The 14,383-nt window shown below is 46.9% G+C and overlaps 1 long non-coding RNA gene across 1 annotated transcript; it reads left to right on the top strand.

Moving 5' to 3' along the window:
* The first annotated feature begins 3,708 nt into the window (after positions 1 to 3,708).
* Positions 3,709 to 4,590, top strand: LOC132076375 (uncharacterized). The gene is made up of 2 exons (XR_009418898.1): positions 3,709 to 3,854; positions 3,993 to 4,590. It is a non-coding gene; the product is annotated as an uncharacterized LOC132076375 (long non-coding RNA).
* The last annotated feature ends 9,793 nt before the right edge of the window (positions 4,591 to 14,383 follow it).

The following is a 14,383-nucleotide window of genomic DNA, read 5'->3' as shown; positions in this document are numbered from 1 at the left end:
GTCCCTGATGTTTGGTTCTCTTTAATACAGCTGTCTGAGAGACCCCAGCCCCGGTGCTAGCAGGACCTTCCCAGCTGACGAGGTGGCCTTTCTTTGCACCTGACAGGGACCAGCATCCCCAGATGTATGAGAGATAAGTAGAGGGCTGTGACCCACAGAGGGGATGAAAGCAGGGTGCTGGTTTGGGAATTACTGGGAGGGGGTTTTGAGTCCAATTTGGGGGGGGGGGTGGTGTGTTCATGAAGTGGCCCCTTAGGCCCCCATCAAAGCCAAGTCTCACTTTTGATCACAGTGCTGAGGTGTGCAGCAGGGCAGAGCAGTCCCGGTGTGTCTTGTGTCACTTGTCTATTGTGCATTATGTGTTGTTTGTGTATGCCATATCTTTCACTTAGTGGGGGGGGGCCTGTCAGTGCCCCTGGCATCAGTGTTAGCCTCTGCGATCTCTGCATTCCTTGGCCTGGCGCCCAGGCCACAGAACTTTTGACTCGGGAGCTCAGACAAGCATCAGACTCTCTTCTCTCTTTGGAAGCATCCAGTCAGACATCTTGTCAGGTCTTGTTCTGAGCTGTATGGACAGCTGTGCACCACCTGGATCCATTATGGTGGATTAGGACTTGCAATAATATGAGGTTAGGTGCAGCATTCTGACCGTAGGATTCCTAGGCATCCATCTTTGCTGTTTTTGGAATAAATCATTCAGTTAGCATCTTCTTCCTCCAGGGTTCTCTGAGCCTCATCAGCTCACCATCGGTCTCAGCTCGGTCATCTCCTTTTGCATTCTCTCAGTCCTTGCAGCCATTTTCCTTGGCAAGAGATTTCTGTCTGTGTCTTGTGCCCATTGTTTGTCACGTCCTGTCCTGTGTCACGGGTGTCAGCACACATTTGGGACGGGGCTGCTCTGCCCTGCTGCATAGCCTGGTTCGATAGGAGAAGTCTTGGAGACTTGGAATGTGTAATGTGGGGTGTAGTTGGACTCTAGATGGGATTTGTAGATGGGCACATCATATCTGGAGCTCATCAGTTATCCTGCAACAGTGTGACTCTTGTCCTTTTTTTTCAGATTCAGATGGATTAAATCTGTGCCAGAGGGCCCCATGTCAGGTGAGGGGATTTCCCCGAGCAGGTGAGGCCCCATTTGTCTCTGCAGCAGTAGTCTATGTGGTGACTGTGTTACAGCTCTGGTCTTTGTCCTTCTTTTTAGGAAGTCAATCTGGATACCAGCAGCCAAGGTGAGCAGTGGAGAGAAGTGGTTGTTATTGCTCAGCTCTCAAGCACAACAATTTCTCAGCAAATTGATCATGTCACAAGAGGGATCTGCCCAGTGTCAAGGATGATGTTTGAGATTGAGGCTTCAAGTGAGTTGAGGATTGTGACTGGGAGAGGGAGGGTGAGCAGGTATCCAGTTAGGAGTTCTTGGGAGGGGGTTTGCAGGCAGCAGGGTGAGAAAGGATCTTTATTTATTTATTTGAGGACTCCCGACACAAGGTTGTTCAGAAGCCTAGCAGAGGCATTGCCATGTCTTAGAGCACACAAGGTCATCCACTGCACTCAGAGGAATGCCATTTAACTTTGCCTTTCTCTAACCCAGGTCCCACCCTTAGTAAAGGCCACAGCCTTGGAATCAGGATGAAGCTGGAGCCTGAAGGAGCCAGGCACACTCAGGAGAGGGCAAGTAGCTGCCTTGGTGGGATTTGGCCCACATAACTCTGGACTCACTCTTTGATTTTGGTTTTCTTTATTGCAGCTGACTGAGAGGCTCACAGGCTGTCACGAGGCCCTCCGAGGCAGACTCATTTCAGGTGCAACGTGGATCCGCATCACCGATCATGCAAAAGATAAGTTGGGGGCCACGGCCTGGAGATGGGAGAGTAGTAGATCGGGAGTTTTGGGCCAGATTTAAAAATCACCAGAGGGAAAAGTAGTCTTCTCCAAGGGCCTCTTAGGAGAGCTAAAGGGAGAGGCTCTACTTTTGATGGCAGCTTTTACGCAGGCAGTGCAGAACAGCTCCGGTCTGTGTCGTGTTGTCCAGTGTTCCGTGTTACCTAGTGTCTTTGGGGTCCCTTTTGCCTTTTCCCCTTGAGGCCCTCACCACAAGCATGATGTGTCGTGTTTAATGTCCCCCTGTTTGTCACATTCTGTGTCACGGGTGTGTGCACACATTTGTGCTGGAGCTGTTCTGCCCTGCCGCATGGCGTGCTGCAGTAGGACAAACCATGGGGCGTTGGAATTTGTAATGTGGGCTGTACTTGGGCTCTAGATGATATTCTTAGATTGACATAAGGTGTTTGCAGCTTTTGAGTTATCCTGGTGGTGTTTGACATAAGTTCTAACTTTCTTTCAGGTGCAGATGCCTTGCATCCATGGCAGAGGGTCAGAGTTAGGAGGTGCCGGGCCTTCTTAGGAGCGCGGTGAGTAGCAGAGTGGTGGGGTTTTGGCCGATGCAGTGCCAAGATCAGTCCCTGATGTTTGGTTCTCTTTAATACAGCTGTCTGAGAGACCCCAGCCCCGGTGCTAGCAGGACCTTCCCAGCTGACGAGGTGGCCTTTCTTTGCACCTGACAGGGACCAGCATCCCCAGATGTATGAGAGATAAGTAGAGGGCTGTGACCCACAGAGGGGATGAAAGCAGGGTGCTGGTTTGGGAATTCCTGGGAGGGGTTTTTGAGTCCAATTTGGAGGTGGGGGCGTTTTCATGAAGTGGCCCCTTGGACCCCATGAAAGCCAAGTCTCACTTTTCATCACAGTGCTGAGGTGTTGCAGGGCAGAGCAGTCCTGGTGTGTCTCGTGTCACTTGTCTGTTGTGTATTATGTGTTGTTTGTGTATCGCATGACTTTTACCTTAGCGTGCCTGTCATTAATCTTGGCATCATTGTTAGCATCTGTGATCTCTGCATTCCCTGGTCTGGCACCCGGGCCGCAGAACTTTTGACTCGGGAGCTCAGACAGGCATCAGACTCTCTTCTCTCTTTGGAAGCATCCAGTCAGATGTCTCGTCAGGTCTTCTTCTGAGCTGTATGGACAGCTATGCCCCACCTGGATCCATTATGGTGGATTAGGACTTGCAATAATATGGGGTTAGGTAGAGGATTCTGACTGTAGGATTCCTAGGCATCCATCTTTGCAGTTCTTGGAATAAATCATTCAGTTATCATCTTCTTCCTTTAGGGTTCTCTGAGCCTCATCAGCCCACCATCTGTTTGAACTCAGTCATCTCCTTTTGCATTCTCTCAGTCCTTGCAGCCATTTTCCTTGCCAAGAGATTTCTGTCTGTGTCTTGTGCCCATTGTTTGTCACGTCCTGTCCTGTGTCACGGGTGTCAGCACACATTTGGGACGGGGCTGCTCTGCCCTGCCGCATAGCCTGGTTCGATAGGAGAAGTCTTGGAGACTTGGAATGTGTAATGTGGGGTGTAGTTGGACTCTAGATGGGATTTGTAGATGGACACAGGATATCTGGAGCTCTTCAGTTATCATGCAATAGTCTGACTCTTGTCCCAACCTTTTTTTCTGATGCACCTCCTCAGATGACTGCCGTAGTTCTGTAGGTTCCTTCTTCTGAAAGGGAATAGGGCTCAAGAACTCATCTTCCAGAGAATTTTTGCAAGTCCTGGCTTGTATTGTATCTGCCTATGGTGGCTTATGTTGTATGTACCTATACATCTGTCTTCTATTGGATTTTGGGTAGAAAATTTATCAGTCCAGAGTGGGGACAAGTCCTAGCTGTCAGATAGCCACTCGTTGACCCTTCCTGTCATCTCACAGGTCCCCGAGGCTGCTGATTTCCCCAGGATCTGCCATTTTGCCTCAAGGAGCGGCAGCCAGAAGATGTGTCACAGCACGTTCTTCAGCATCTCGAGTAAGGGGCGCAGTGAGCGTTTAAGTGGGAAGATTGTGTGAGAGCACGTGGCTGTGTCTGTCTGTGTCTGCTCGTCTCTGCGTGTGTGAGCGCATGCTGACTGGATTTAACCTTGTGTGTGTGACTTTTGCTTTCCAGGTTTTGCGACTCCTTGTTAAATTTAGAATAAAAAATCCCCAGCCGGGTTGTATTGCATGAACTGACATGGTATGTACCTATGTTGGCTTAAAACCCAGAGAAGCAGACGAAGATGAGCAGGAAGAAACCAGAAAAAGAACCCATGATGCACAAGAAAAAAACCCAGAAAAAGCCCAGGATGGGCAAGAAAGAAACGAGAAAAAAACCCCAGAAAATAATCCCAGATGGGCAAGAAAGAAACCCAGAAAAACCCCAAGAAAGAAACCCTGAGATGGGCAATAAAACAACCAGAAAAAGTCTGAAGATGGGCAAGAAAAAACCTGGAAAAAAACCCCAAGATGGACAAGAAATAACCCAGAAAAAAATTCCAAGAAGGGCAAGAAAAGACCCAGAAAACACTCAGAAAAAATTCGCAACCAAAGTATAAATATAGAAATGTTTTTCAAGTATATGCAGCTAGATAAAGAATTGTTAAATTGTTTAAAATATGAAATAACATAAATGTAATATATATACAGTATTACTTGTATTATGGATCGTATTGATTTATGTTTATTTCCTATAATACACTACAATATTTATATCAATTTTACATCTATCATATCTATCGTTTGTTATATGTTACACCATATTGATATACTCTAGGTTTTTCTAAGTAGTTTAAAATAAAGGGGAGTTTTTTTTTTTATGTGGCAAAAGCAGGTGTTTCAGTATAAAAATTATAAATACAAATAATATAAAGGTAGAAATCTAAGAATAGAAATAGATCATAAATAGCTAAAGGTTAATATAAAAATTAAAAATATAAGAAAAAGTTGTAACAGTAGATATGGTACGTAATTTAAAAAATAATTTATCTCTATTATTTGAATAGGATACATATTATACATAATGAGTAATATAATACTTAAATATAAACTATAAATATAAATGTGAATTTAGTAATGCGAGCTATAAATATAAAAATATTTCAATACGGTTTCAAAGAATAGAGCTGTTTTGTATTTATTTAGTTAGGATGGGACTTTTATTTTAAATAATGAAAGCATGATAGAAATGTAATTTAAATATAGAAATCTACAGGCAATGTGGAAAGATATTTATAAAAGCACAAAATATAAGTAAATATAAATAATAGAAATAGACCGAATATGTTAGATAAATTACATGCTACATCAATGTCCACTATAGATATGCATGTGAATATAAATACGAAAAATAGAATTGAAAAATTTATTTCAACATGACTTTAAATCAAGGGGGCTTGTTTGGTTCTGGTGGGGTAAGAGGCAGGTTTTTGGCATTTATTTCAGAGCAGGTTTTGGTAGGGGTCGGCCGTGTTCTTTTTTGCCGCCTTCCCTGCCCGCAGCCTCGAGGCGCGCTGCGGCCCCGGGCTGGGGCGGGCGGCAGTGCTGCCGCCTTGTGGGCAGAGCGCGGTACTGCAGCTCTGTCGCCACCGGCAGCCCCGAGGCCGCCATGTTGGGAGTGGCGAGTCGCGGATGTCGCGGAATTTTCCTTGACCTTCTCAACATGGCAGCGAGAAGGGCGGGGAAGTCGAGGGCCCGCCTCGGTCTAATCGACTGCCTGCATGAAACACCGACGCCATGGCGGCCCCGATGGATTTTTATTGGCATTTTAAGTGAATAAGACACGGACTGTGTGGTCAGCGGCGCCGTGGGTGGGCATATTTAGGCGGGTTGCTGAGAGGCATCTGCGTGATCCCCTATTTCTTCCGAGGGTCCTCCTCGGCCGCCATCTTGGGAAGGGCGCGTCGCAAATGTCGCGGACTTTCTTTGACCTTTTCAAGATGGCGGCAAACTGGGCGGGGAAATCGCACGCCCCCATAAATCTCCTCCCCCTGTGGCCACAGAGCGGTACCGCACCCCCCCGAGGCAGCGCCCTGCCCCTCGCCGCTGAGTGCCGGGGGCGGGGCAAGGACGCGGCTGCCGAGCGAGGGAAGGGCGCTGGAGCCAGCGGCGGTCGGGCCGGGGTCTGTAAATGGCGGGGGCGGGTGAAGGACATTCGGTCATGCAAAGGGATGCGATGGCCGAGAAGAACGGCCGCGGCGGGGGCGGCCGGGCGGGGCCGGTTTCGGCGGGCGGCGGAGGTGCGGTCGCAGCGCTCCGCGGGCCGGGGCAGCGGGCGGGGGCGGGCGAGCGGCGTCGGAACAGGGCGGCAGCTCCCGAGCCCGCGCTCGCCCCGCTCCAGGCGCTGGGAGCGACCGCGGGCCGGACAATCCCGGCGGGGCGGCCCCGGGGCGGCGGGCAGGCGGCGGAGGGGGCCGTGGCGCTCCCCGCCCTCGCTGCCGCCAGCTTTGGAAGGTCGGGCCGGGCGCCCGCCCCGTCCCGCCGCCTCCCGGTCTCTGTAAACTCCTCTCTGGCTTCATAGGTCCGTGCTGGAGAGAGGGACAAAGGGCCCTGCTGGTTGCCGTGTCCTCGGGGGACAGAGAGTTCTGGCTTGGCCGCATGGGCTGCTGTGTGTTGGAACAATGGGGATGCGCTGTTATGTATTTAGTGACATTTATGTATTTTTATGTATGTACATTTTATGTATTTATTGACATTTAGAGATTTATTCCCCTGCTTCAGGTGAGCGTGCATCATTGCCGGCTTGGGATTGAGTGAAATGGCTGATGGAACCAGCTCTGGGGAGGGAGGCAGGGAAATCCTCTCTTTACCTTTACCAATTCTTCCGACAAACTCATCACGGCAGGACAGCCTGAAGACTGAAAGTGTAAGGAGATGTGGAGGGAAACAGAGAATCTGGCAGGAGCATCGAACGCACAAGTGCACGAATTTTGCTTTTTGCTTGGATTTAAACTCAGAAGTTGTGAGGAATTTGGGAGTGAGAAGGGATATTTCAGAAGGAGAAGAAGAAAAAGAAGTTGTTGTTACAGTCTTGGCAAAAGCTTTTGTTCTAGCTAATAAAAGAAGTTAGTTTAAATAAAAAAAAAAGAAAAAAAACCTGGAGTATTTTTTTTCCTTCACTATTATATTCATTGGTGGCATAGGGTGTGTTGTTGTATGTCTTGGTATTATTAACTCTGTGTAAGTTGTTTTTTGAGTGAAGCTGACTTTCTGGATGGGTTGGTTTGTATTTGAGCTAGGATTAATTTCAAGAGGTTTCTTTCATAGACTTCTGATAGGTATGACTGGCATTTTGGTTTTGTTTAATGTATGTATCAACATACAGCTTTGATAGGGCCAGCTGGGCTGCTGGAATTTTGGGTGTGAATTTATTAGATGGCTTTTGTTAAATGCAGTTTTTCTGCATTTAACAAAACCAGTAGTGGTTTTAAGGTGGTTTTTAAGAGTTCATTGTATTGTTTTCTGTTGTTTGTAGTTGATGTATGATAAGGAATGTGGTGTGACTTCTTGAACGCTATTGTTTTAGTGTTCCTAAGTTCTGATTTCTTTCTGGTTCGTTAGGTGTTTTTAGTTGTATTGTTGGGGAGAGGGGCATTTATATGGTGGGTTTTTATAGGCAATATTTTTTAAATTTAGTTAGTGATATTTTTTAATATTTTAATAGTTTAGATTTTTTTATTTTTATGCTTTTAGTTAATTTGTAAAATTTTTTCAAATAACTTTTCCAGATTATCGGTTATTATTTGTGCATAAACGTAGAGCTTTTTTTTGTTAGTACTGTTTTGGGTCAGTTGTACAGTTTTGAGTGTAGTGAGTTGGTTTGATTTAATTTTTAATGGGTGTTTGTTTTTATTAGTAGTTGTGTCATTTTCAAGGTGTATTTGAGTTTTTTGGGTGTTTGAGATACTGGTTTAGGAGGAAGTTTATGATGAGAATGTGGGGAGGCTTTGGGCTGCTTATAGTGGGATTTAAAATTTCTTTACAGTTAGGTGTATTTGAGTTTTTATTAGGGTTCAATGTTGTGGGATGTTTGTTCCGTTAGTAATAGAAATAGGTTTTGTTTTGATGTGCTGCAATCGGATGAGCGCAGGCTGCGTACAGGTGCCGACAAAGGTACAGTATTGTTGTGGTTCTGATGTTTCGGGTTAATGAACTTATATGGTCTAACATGTACTTGAAAATAGAAAGAAATATAAATTTAAAAATAAATATGAAATTAGAGTGGTAGACATAAATATAGATAATAGATACATACATAAAAGTGTAATACATGGTATATAATTGTAACATTATATATAGAGTGGAGTATAATTTATATATATTAAGAAAGATATATAAACATAGAATGTAAATATAAAAAAGGTTAAAATAAATTGGAGGTTTTTTTTGGTTTTTTTAGGTTATAGGCTGTTGTTTTTAATAAATAATATAAATAGAAACAATATAAAAGTAGAAATCCAGATATACAAATATATAATTTATATACCGATATCTATAAATATTTAATATGAATAAATACAAGTAAAAGAAATACGTAATATAAAAATAATACATCTATTATTATAATAAAAGGTATTCTCTCTAATATATATCTATAAATATAATAAATAAAAATTTTAAAGGTAGGTGTGAATAGAATTTTAACTATTGTTTAAATCAAGGGGTGTCCTCGGTTTTTATAGAGGCAGAAGTTTTATTTTAAATACCATAAGTCTTATAAAAATGTGAATCTTAAGGTAGAAATACATAATAATTATATAAAGAGAAATTGCTAAACTGTGAATATAAATTTAAATATAAACATAAGTAAGTAAAATGCAGATTTGTAATATGGAATATAAATAACATTATACGGCACTGTAAATTATAAATAGGAATATACATATAAAAATATGTAAATATATTTCAAAGGAAAGGAATGTTTTTGGCTTTTATTTAAGTAGAGGCAGATGTTAATTAAAATAAAACCTAAGTGTTACAGAAGTAAAAATCTTGACAGGGGAATATATAATCAATATATAAAAATATGTATAAAATAAAATAGATAAATAAGTGCTTGGAGTGGATGTAATGTAGAATAAAAATTTATTTATAAATTGACATTGATAAAGATAAATGCATAAGTAAGCAATAGACATTTATGTTTATAGTGAATATTAATGTGAATGTAAATATGAAAACATAAGGATATATATATTTAAATATTTTTTTAAAGAAAGGGTTGGGGGTTTTTTTTGGTTCTTACTGGGTTAGAGGATGCCTCCCAGACCCAAGCTGCCACCTCTGTAAAGTCAGGCAGGTTTGAGAGTCCCGGGCGCCTCCAGCTATCTGCAACAAGGAGCCTGGGGGGCTGAGTTTTGCTTACCTGGGGAAAGGATCAGCATTAGTTTTCAGGAGCATGTGGCCCGGAGTGGCTGTCTGTTTGCCTTCTGAAATTCTGCATTGTGCAGGATGCCTCCCAGACCCCAGCTGCCACCAGCATAAAGGCTGATTTGAGAGTCCCGAGTGGCTCCAGCAATCTGCCATCAGGAAACTGTGCTGCTGAGTTATATTTACCTGTGGAAAGGGTGGCATTGGTGCACAGGGCCCTTAGTGGCCCATAGTGGCCTGCTGTGTCCTGAAATTCTGCATTGGTCTGGATGCCTCCCAGCCCCAAGCTGCCACCTGTGCCTAGTTGATCTTGTTTGAGAGTCCCAAGCACCTTGAACAATATGCCACCAGGAACTTGGGCAGCTGAGTTTTGCTTACCTGGGAAAAGGGACAGCACTAGTGTTCAGGAGCCTGTGGCCCGGAGCGGCCGGCCGTCTGGCTGCTGAAGTTCCGCATTGGTCAGGATGCCTCCCAGACCGAAGCTGCCACCTCAGCCGAGTCGAGCTCGTTTGAGAGTCCCAAGTGCCTCCACCAATCTGCAACAAGCAACCTGGGGGGCTGAGTTTTGCTTATCTGGGGAAAGGGTCAGCATTAGCGTTCGGGAGCTTGGGGCCCGGAGCGGCCAGCTGTCTGCTGAAATTTAACATTGTGCAGGATGCCTCCCAGACTCAAGCTGCCACCACCGTAAAGTCAGGCTGGTTTGAGAGTCCCAAGTGGCTGTAGCACTCTGCCCTCAGGAACCTGAGCTGGTGAGTTACACTTACCTGTCTAAAAGGCAGCATTGGTGTCCAGGGCCCAGGGGCCCTTAGTGACCGGCTGTCTGCTGAAATTCTGTATTGCACCGGATGCCTCCCGGACCCAAGGTGTCAATACTGTAAAGTCAGGCTGGTTTCAGAGTCTCAAGTGGCTCTAGCAATCTGCCATCAGGACACTGAGCTGGTGAGTTATACTTTCCTGTGTAAAGGGCAGCATTGGTGTCCAGGGCCCTTAGTGGCCCGTAGTGGTCTGCTGTCTGCTGAAATTCTGCATCGTGCAGGATGCCTCCCAGCCCCAAGCTGCCATCTGTGCCTAAGTGATCTCGTTTGAGATTCCCAAGCGCCTCAAGCAATCTGCTACCAGGAACTTGGGCTGCTGAGTTTTGCTTATCTGGGAAAAGGGTCAGCACTAGTGTTCAGGAGCCTGTGGCTCAGAGGGGCCAGCTGTCTGCCATCTGAAATTCTGCATTGCACAGGATGCCTCCCGGACCCCAGCTGCCACCACTGCAAAGTCAGGCAGGTTTGAGGGTCTCAAATGGCTCCAGCAATCTCCCATCAGGAGCCATGGCTGCTGAGTTTTCTTCTTCTGGGAAAGGGCTGGCATTGGTGTTCAGGAGGCGCCTGGCCTGGACTGGCTGGCTGCCTGGTGATATTTCTGCATTGCCAAATGTGCCTCCCAGACCCAAGCTGGCACCAGTTCCAACTCCAGCTGCTTTTGCCTCGGCACGTGTCTCCTGCTACCTGCCATCAGGAACCAGGGTGTCCGAGGTACGCTTTCTTGAGAAAACGGCTGGCCTTCATGTTCAGGGGCAGGGGGCTCTTAGTGGACGGCTAGGTCCTGAAATTCCCCATTGCGCAGGATGCCTCCCACATCCAAGTTGCCACCTGTGCCGAGTTGAGCTGGTTTCAGACTCCCAAGTGCCTCCAGCAATTTGAAATCAGGAACCGGGGTTGCTGAGTTTTCTTTACCTGGGAAAAGGGTCAGCACTGGTGTTCAGGGGCCTGTGGCCCGGAGTGGCCAGTTATTTGCCTTCTGAAATTCTGCATTTCCCAATCTGCCTCCCAGACCCAGTTGGCACTTATCCCAACTCCAGCTGCTTTGGCCTCGCCACGTGTCTCCTGCTATCTCCCATCAGGAACCTGGGCTGCTGAGTCAGGCTTACCTTAGAAAAGGGCTGGTGTTCACGTTCAGGGCCCAGGGGCCCGTCGTGGCCATCAGCCTGCTAAAATTCTGCATTGCGCAGGATGCCTCGCTGACCCAAGCTGCCACCACCGTAAAGTCAGTCTGGTTTTAGGGTCCCAAATGGCTCCAGAAATCGCAGCAAGGAACATGGGGGGCTGAGTGTTGCTTACCTGGTCCGCCCCCTCCTATGGGAACTTCTTTTAATGGAAATAGACCAATTCCTTTATCCCATTCTTTTTTGATTTTTATCCTCTATAGCTTTCTTCCCGTACTTTTAGGAAGAAGCAGGAGAGGGCTTTCTTTTAACTGATCTTTTAGTGTTTCGAGAAGGTGATTCCTTTAGAAAGTTCCCCTGAGCAGCCGGAGCTGTGGTTACCAAGGGAACGGAGCTCAGGGCGGGACGGGGGAACTGGGCACAGCTCAGGTTTCGGTCCTCCAGAGGCGGGATCTGCAGCCAGGATCGGCGGAGGGGCCGTTCCGGTGCAGACCGAGCTGGAGCGTGCATGGCTCCCGCGTGGCTCACGGGGGCTGATCCGGCAGAGACAAAGCCGGGACTGACGCCGGCTGCAGCGGAGGGAGCCAAGCAGAGCGAGGACAGAAGGGACCCCGCTCCGTGCGGTGACCACGGTGCGCACGGCAGGACCCCCCCCCTCCCTCCCCCGGCACGGCCAGCGGAGCGGCCGCGGTCCAGGCGGTCATACCGAGACAGCCCTAACCTCAGCCTAACCAGCCCCCCTAAAAACAGCCTTTTCCCCCAAGAGCAGCAGCACAACACAGCAACCCTAACAGCGAGACCAGACAGCAGCCTTCACACACCGGGTCAATGACAGAACCCTCAGAGACCAACAGCCCCACTGCAAAAAGGTAGGGGTGACGTCTGTGGGCTAGACAGCAAGAGGTGGAATTCGGAGACGAGCACGTCTTTTTGAGTTTTTTTGTCTAGGACTTTTAAAGGTATTTAGAAGATTTTGGAAGGGACTTTTCAGGGTATTGTTGGGGCTTTTTCCAACCCATTCTATGATTCTTTAGCATATTTTCAAGATTATGGTCAGGGTCAGAGGAAACACCCTCTGAAAAGGCAGAGTTTTAGGACTGCAGTGGAATGCTTTAGAAAGGGGCCAGCGGTGGCACAGCGGGTCGGGTCCCACACTGCCAGTCCAAAGGTTGTAAGTTTTAGACCCAGTTAAGTTGTTGTGGTTAGGGTTAGATGCTCTCAGGTTTGGTCCGGGAGAATTTCTGCACAGAAAAACTCACCCCCTGAGTTTCCTGATGCCAGTTTGCACTAGGAGGTGCTTGCCACTGCCAGGGCAGCCCGAGTTCTCGGTGGGGGCATCTTTGCTCCTGGAGAAATCCTGTGCCGGCCGTCTTCCCTGTAAAACCAAACTCACCCCTGCTGCGTGTCGACGTCCGTCCACAGGAGGCACGTGGCACTGCAAGGGCAGCGAGAGTTCTTGGTGTCGGCAGCTGCGGGCTGTGAGAAATTGTTCTCTGCAGTTTTGGAGGCCGAATCGCAGTTTCAGCCATGGGCACACAGAGAGGAAAGGCTGTTAATTTCCTTCGAAAGGAAAGTCTGGCACCCCATGGTTTAAGGGGCAGAAGAAGGGCTGTGTAGGGGAAGGAGCTCCTCACAGGACCTTTCTTCACCTCCACCCCCAGTCCAAGGTCTAGCAGCGCCCCGTGTGACCAGCTGCTTTCAGAGGGTTACCCGGGCACAGCTGCACAGGGAGCTGCTAGGCCAGAGGGGCTAACAGGGGTATCCCAAGTGTCCCTCCATGAACTATGGTCAGAGCATCCAGCACGGACTAGGGAGCAGCCAGACCCACCCGGGCACAGAGCATCACTTTGGGAAAACGCCAAGGGAAGAGCCCTTTTGCCAAGGGGCAGCATCTGAGCAGGCCAGGCAGCATGTGGGGTTCCAGGAAAGGGCTTGCAACTGTCCCCTTTTACTGTGTCAGTCCCTCTCCAAAGCCCCAGACCCTCCAGAGCACTCCCAGAGAGGAGAAGGGTTATTAGGAGAAAAAGGGTTTAGGGAAAAGGGGAAAAGCTTCCTTTTCCATTACTTTTTGTGTTCAAACTGGTAGGGACTTGGATTCCCCTGCAATTGTAATGGTCTCAGTTGAAAGAATCCCTGCCTTTTCTATGCTGTTAGGGGTGTTAATTGACAGTGAGTCCCCATTCTGTATTATTTGGCAGTTTAAAAAAAAAGGGGAAAATCTTGACAATGTTTCTTATGGGTATGAATTAAGGGTAGCCACCCCCTTTTTGTTGTCCTGAGGCCCAAATTGAGGGAGAAGCCCAGCTACCCCTCCATCCTAAGGGTTTGAACTGAGGGAAAAATCCTTCTGTTTTCATCACTGGAGAGATTTAAAGTGTGGAAAGCCCCTCTTTTCCCAATACTTAAGGAGAGCAAATTAAATAGCAGAAACTATGTATTTGTCATTGCATTACCTTCAGTAGAGATAACTGCCCCATTTCCTCTTTTTAAGGAGGTCACTTGAAGGAAGCTCTGCCTTTTTCAGCATTTTAAGGGTTTAAAACTACATTTCAGGGCACTTCTTTCTGTGCTGTAGGACCAAGTATCTCAGAGAAGGACGAGCCTGGCATGCACTTAACCCTAACACTGCCTGGGAGGCTTTTATCTTTCTTATTTTTACTTATAAGGTAGATGGCCAAAACTAGAGGTCCCAAGGAGACTTAGACTATTCATATCATTAGTATTCTTCTCCACCCAGTTTAATCACATGGGAAGTACTACTTAGTAGCCACTAAGGAATAGTTACGTAAGTTAACAGCCAATTACCCAATTTATCTAGTTATGCTGCCTAAACAGAAAGTTTTATTTCTTACCAGTTTTCTTCACTTGTGCTCCAAGTAGTTGTTGTAAAAAAGAAAGCGCTGTTATTTTTCTGAAGAGCTTTTTTCTATAACAAGCCCTTCACTCCCCTTCAATTCAAGTCAGAGGGGTGAAACAGCAGCAGCTGCTCTGAGGGCTTTTATACCTGGTGGGAGTCGCCCCCTCCCTTTTCCCGGGTGCCGTGGGAACGAGAGGCGGGCACAATCAGGGGTATATTAACCCCAGCCTTGGCCGAGGGGCTTCATTCCCTCTCTGGGATGTGCTGGGGTAAGAGCTCTCCTCTCATTTCAGTGAAGAGGCTCTTTCAGCTTATCTCAGCTTCTTTTCGGCAGGTGTTTCTGGGCATCTAAAGAACTGAAGCT

This window comes from Ammospiza nelsoni, chromosome 8 (genome assembly GCF_027579445.1).
Source record: "Ammospiza nelsoni isolate bAmmNel1 chromosome 8, bAmmNel1.pri, whole genome shotgun sequence".
Classification (NCBI taxonomy): Eukaryota; Metazoa; Chordata; class Aves; order Passeriformes; family Passerellidae; genus Ammospiza; species Ammospiza nelsoni.
Note: the sequence above shows the minus strand (reverse complement) of the source record. Positions and strands in the feature narration are given on the sequence as shown.